Genomic DNA, 6,000 nt, shown 5'->3' with positions numbered 1-6,000 from the left:
CAGTCGGCCTCGGCCTAGGCCTCAGTCTCGTCCTGGGTCTGGGTCTGGGTCTCGGCCCTTGGTCTCGGTCTCGGCCTAGGCCTAGGCCTCGTGCCCCGTGCCTAGGCCTCGGTCTCGGTCCCCATCTCCTTCTCGGCCCCGGCCCCCTTTTTTTTATTTTATTTCTTTATTTTATTCTTTTTCCTGCCAAGGTACACCAGTCGGCCTCAGCCTCGGCTTTGGCCTTGGCCTCCTCGGGCCCGGACCCTGCCTCGGCCCCAGCCCCGGCCCCGTTTTTTGTTTGTTTGGTTGGTTTTTTTCTTTCTTTTTGGTTTTTTTGTTTTTTGTTTTTTTTCGCTTTTAAATAGCCAAGTAATAAAAGAGAGAAAAAGGAGGAGAGAGTCGATTGACGAGTTAATTGCTTGCGTGTTTTATTGAACGTCAACGTGTGAGGGAGAGAGGGAGGGCGGGCAGGCAGGCAGGCAGGCAATATCGCTCCTCCTTCCCTCCGTGGATAGAGGAGGGAAGGCATTTCGGTTCTTACCCTCCCGGCCGTCAGGAAGCGGCCAAATCGTCACCGGACGAGCGTTCCTTTAGGGTGAGCGGGAGCCCGGCGTCCTCTCCTTCCCGTCGGCTGTGGCGGCGGCGGCGACCACCATCGCGGTTAGCCGAAGCGGGACTACCGTCGCCACTCGCTATTAAGTCGGGCGCGCGCGCCCCCACGGCCCCTACCCCCTTTCCTCACAATGCCCCCCCCCCCGCCCTCCGGGGGGGGGGGGGGGGCAAAGACGCGGAACTGCGTCTCGGTTCCGAGGCTAACGGCGGCTCGTCCGTCCGCTCCTCCTAGCAACAGATCCACCCGGCTCCGGAATCGGCGGGCGGGCCTACCTACCCGGACCCGGGCAGGTCCGCCACCTCTACTGGGCTCCGGGCCGGTCCGCAGGGTTTGCCCGGCTCCGGGCTGGTACCCCAGCTCTACCCGTCTCCGGGCCGGCCCGCCAGGTGTTGCCGGTTCTGGCTCCGAGCCTGAGCGCGGGGTCTGCGCCCAGCTCCCGGAAAGTTCCCCGGGTTTTCCCGCTTCCGGCTCCGGGCCGGTCCGCCAGGTCTACCCGGTACAGGAGCCGGCAACCAGGTCTACCCCGACCCGGCTCCGGGCCGGACCGCCAGCTCTACCTACCCGGCTGCGAGCCTGACCGCCGGGTCTCGCTTCCGGCTCCGGGCCGGTCCTCCGGGTTTTCCCGCTTCCGGTTCCGGGTTCGGTTCGCCAGGTCTACCCGGTACAGGAGCCGGCAGCCGGGTCTACCCCGACCCTGCTCCGGGCCAGTACCTCGGGTTTTCCCGCTTCCGGTTCCGGTTCGCCAGGTCTACCCGGTACAGGAGCCGGCAGCCGGGTCTACCCCGACCCAGCTCCGGGCCGGTGCCTCGGGTTTTCCCGCTTCCGGTTCCGAGCCTGACCGCGGGGGTCTACACGGCTCCGGGATGGTCCCCTCAGGTTTCCCCGCTTCCGGTTCCGGGCCGATCCGCCAGGTCTACCCGGTTCAGAAGCCGGCGGCCAGGTCTGCCCGAAACCCGGCTTCAGGACGGTCCACCGGGTCTACCCGGTTCCGGCTCCGGGCAGGGCCGCCGCATCTACCCGTCTCTGAACCTGACCGCGGGGTCTGCCCGGCTGGCTCCGAGCCGGACCCCCAGTTCCAGTTTTTCCCGGTTCTGGCTCCTGGCCGGTTCCCGGGGTTTTCCCGATTCCGGCTCCGGGCCGGTCGGCAGGGTCTGTCCGGCTCCGGGCTGGTCGGCCAGGTCTTCCCGGTTTAGAAGCCGGCGGCCAGGTCTACCCGGTCCCGGCTCCGGGACGGTCGGCCCGGCTCCGGCGCCAAGGCGGCGGCCAGGTCTTCCCGGCTCCGCGCCGGTCGCCAGGTCTACCTACCAAGGCGAGACAGTCTCTGGCAGCGAGGTAGACCGGTTGTCCGCGCTCCCTCCTGGTAGTCGCCGAAGGGGTCGCTGTTTTCCTCTGCCTCCAGTTACGTCATCGTAAAAGGCGGCGTGACTGGCGCGCCTCTACGCTCACCACAGACTGCGCTCTTGGAGCCCCCGGTGGGACTGGCCTCGTCTGTCCGTATATAGGGGAGAGGGTGGTGCTGCGGAGCACACCAAGGCACAGGAGCGGAAACCGATTGCCGACCAGGTAGAGAGCGTCCCGGCGGACCGGCAAGGGTGACAGTGGGGGCGGCGGTAGGGTTTCCCTGGACGGACGGAAGGGCTCTCCCCGAAAAAGAAAAAGCCGGTCCAAGGGAGCACACGAAAGGGCAAGAGAAAGCTTTTCCCCGAAGGGCTCCCGGGCAGAGGCGGCGGCAGCGCCCTGCATTCTTCCCTCTTCTCCGGCTGTGAGTCGTAGCTGGAGCCGATTGAAACCGACCCCGGAAGGGTGGCCGCGGGGCCAGGCTGGTGATCCGGGCGGGGCGGCGGCGCCCCCCTAACCGCGTCTCCGTTTTGCTATTTCACCTTCCGGTGAGAACCGAGAGCGTGCGAGCTTGAGGCAGCCGCGGGGCCACCTCTGTTACGCAGCGGGGCGGCGGTGCCCCGTTTTCCCCTGTAGTCGCTGGAGCCCTGCTCGGCTTGGGGGCGTCCGCTGGGAGCCGAGCAGCTAGGGCAGAACTTGTTGGTGGCGGGGCGGCAGCACCCTGTCTGCCTTTCCTCGTCGCGCTCTGTTCCCAAGCCGGAGCTCTGCTTGGCTCTAGGGTGTCCGCCGGTAGTTGAGCAGCCCAGGAAGAGCTCTTTACGGTGGGGCAGCGACGCCCCACCTTTCTCGTATAGTCGTGTCCTGGCCCTAAGCTGGAGCCCGCTGTTAGCAGGTGTTTTTGCGGCCGCTGGCTTTGTCGTCCAGTAAGGCCCTGTGCAGATGTCCCGGGGTTGCCGAGCCTGCCGCGGCTTCCCCTGAGTCCCTGAGGGCTCGGTGATGGCACTGCTCTCCTTTCGGAGGGGTTGGGTCAAGTGTGCCCAGCTGGTGGTGGGGTCCAGGCTGCACCGCTGTGGTTTTTTTGCCCACAAGTTTGCAGTGCCGGAGAGCCCTCTGACTTTTACTGAGCTGGGGGATTCGTGAGAGTTTACAGGGCAAAGGGGAAGGAGGCTGTCAGTGAGGCCTCTCTCCCCTCTCCTCCTTTACTTTAACTTCGGCCTTAAGCTGGAGCTCACCGAATTGCTTTTTTTTTTTTTTTTTTTCCCTCCACTCTCCTCTTCCTGGCCCTAAGCTGAAGCCCGTGAAAAGCCGGGCAGAGGGGAAACAGCAAGCTCGGTCGTCCCACCTCGTGACGGGCAGCTGAACTCGGGCAGCTTTGGGGTTGCCTTCCCTCGGTGGCTTTCCCCCCTGCTCCCCAGGTGCTAACCTTGTCAGGGTGCTGCGCCCTGCGGGTTGGCGTTGGTGGTATTTTTTGGTTTTTTTTTTTTGTTTGTTTGTTTTTGTTTTCCTTCCATCTGCAAAACCGATCCCCGGCAGGGATGAGCGGTTCCCTATGGGTTTCGGAGCTGGCGGCCGGCAGCGGTCGCCGGCAGTTTCGAACGCTGAGAAGACAACCCTGTCGGGTGCGTCACCCACGTTGGGCACGAGAAAAGGGGGAAAAAAAAAAGGAGGAAAAAGGGGAGCCTGTGGTTCCGGAGCAGGTGGGGGGCCGGTGACGCCTCCCTGCTCCTTCCCATTGCAAAGCGAGATCCGTCCGTGTGCTGGTGTGCCGCCCTGGCATTTCCCCCTCCTTTCCCCGGGCCGGGGTGGGAGAGTTGTCTCCACGCTGAGCCGGCCCCTGCCGGTGCTGAGGCCTCCGGAGTACCTCTCGCAGAACCCCGCTCAGTCGCTCGAATGCACGGCTACGCGTCGCGTGGCCGCCGCTTTCCCAGGGAATGGTGCGGCCGCGTGGCCGTCGGTCCTCTCTCGTGTGTCCTTTCTCTGTTGAGCGATGAGGCTTTCTGGGTGGCGTCGGAGAGGGCCCCCGGCGGGCCGGCTCTTCCGCGTTCCTCCCTGTAATGGGGAGCCGCGGCTGGGTCCGGTGAGCGGGCGGGGCGGCCTCCTTTTCAGTTCGCCTCCTGTGGCACCCGAGGAGTTGCCCTGTTCTTCCCCCCGCCGAGCCGGGGGAGCGCCGAAGGGCTTCCTTACTGAACCCAGCTGTGTGACGGCTGCGCGGTCCCGCGAGCCTTCAGGTGTCCGAAACCACGCCAGGTGCCGGTCCCAGCCCGGGTCCGAGCATCCCCGTGGGTGCCGGCTGCGAGCAGCGCTCAGGCGGTGGGGGTGGCTTTTCGAGCCAAGAGCGAGCAAAGAAGGGGTGTTCTCAAGCGCTTATGGGGCCGGGAAACCCCAAAGAGGGGAAAGACGGAAAAGCCAGCAAGTAAGTGAAGAAAGAGACGACTGGCAAAAGGAGGTTGGCGTGGGCGGTCAGGGGGGCATCCCCCTCCGCTGCTGCCGCCATCTGTTGGCCTTGGCTCTCGTTGCCGCACCCCCGCCTGCTGCCGAGTGAGCCGCCCCGTCGGCGAGGTCGGGGGGCCTCGGTCTCCGGGTGGCGCCCGCCTCGGCGGGTCACTTGTCTCCTCTAGCATGTCTGTTGTCTCTCCCGCGACGTCGCGTTGGGGTGGTGGGGCGAGGGATGGGGAAGCGTGCGTCCCTCTCCCCGGCGATCCATCCCGAGCCGGCTTCAGGGGGCGGGTCAGCCCCAGCCGGCCGATGCCGTGGAAGAAGCCCGCGGGTGGTGGGGCGCTCGCTCGCTCTAGTCCCCGTCTCCGCGGGGCAGACGGGAGAGAGTGGGAGTAGCAGAGGTTGTGCCTCTAGAGGGGAACTGGCTGTGCTGGAAAAGAGGGAGGGGACAGGAGCAACGACTTCAGTGTGTGTTCCATTGGGTTCCTGGGGAGCCCTAGGGAGAGCTGGAGAGAGCCCCAAGAGAGTTGAGCAAGTGGAAAAGTCTGGTGCTAGTCCTACGTTGCTGGGCCGGGCTCCTGAGACTGAGAGAGCTGCTGGCAAGCAGAGAGTGCTGCAGAGAGAGAGCTCTGGACAGGAGCAGCACCTCTGCAGAGCATAGCAGGGCTGAGGGCACTGCCTGTAGACAACAGGACAGGGCAGAGGAGGGAGAGAGAGGAGAAAGGCAGCCTGGGCTGGGAGGAGAGCTGAGAGCTGCCTGAGGGAGAAATCTTCATAGCCTCTGCCATGGTGAGTCTCTGGCTGCAGTACCTATGGCTTCCCAAGTAGGTAACTCAAAAACAGTACCCATCGAGGGGATCAAGTCTCTATCCCATGCCCATTTCAGTAATTCACGTAAGGTCCTGCCTTCGTGTAATTAACTTCTCTTAGAGAGAATACATTGGAGGAGCTTAACTACTGCCTCTACTTCTTTAGAGTGTAGACCCCATCTCCTCCCAAGCTGCTCACCTGATCAGGGCAAGATTCTTCAATTCTGAGCTTGTTTATTCCGTAGCCGGGCACCAGCTACATAGACTGCCGGGGCAGCAATCTCCTTCCGACTGGCTACTCCGCTACCCTCTCATTCCAGCTGTCTTCATCGCTCCTGGAAGCAACAGCATGAGAGTCCCTGGTCCGGGCCACTCTGGGTCCATTTTCGGGCGCCATTTGTGGGAAAAAAGTCTGTGGAGGCTTAAGGATTCCATGTACACATCAATATGATCGTATGAAATCGTTTATTAATAATTTGCACTCACTTATATAGAGAAGCCTTGTTTATACCATCATATCATGCAGGTGGCTTTATATTACTATTACACATTCCATTCTCACAGAACCACTCTTCTTACATAATTATTTTTCTCTTTTGCTGCCAATTAGTTATCTCTTTCCCATTAGCTCATTTTTAGAAACCTGTAACTAGGCCTCAATAACCATTAACCCACTGTAGCCTAAGCTGAAGTAAGTCAGGATTGCTCACAATCTGTATATTTCTGAACTGTTTCCCCAACAGGAGCTGACCTCCTTTCATCAGTCCAGCTCCTTCCTCTGTGTACGCAGCCACAGGATGCTCTTTCTGTGCTCTGTTCTCC

The sequence above is a fragment of the Calypte anna genome, chromosome W, assembly GCF_003957555.1.
Source record: "Calypte anna isolate BGI_N300 chromosome W, bCalAnn1_v1.p, whole genome shotgun sequence".
NCBI classification, from domain to species: Eukaryota; Metazoa; Chordata; class Aves; order Apodiformes; family Trochilidae; genus Calypte; species Calypte anna.
This window is presented reverse-complemented; position numbering follows the sequence as displayed.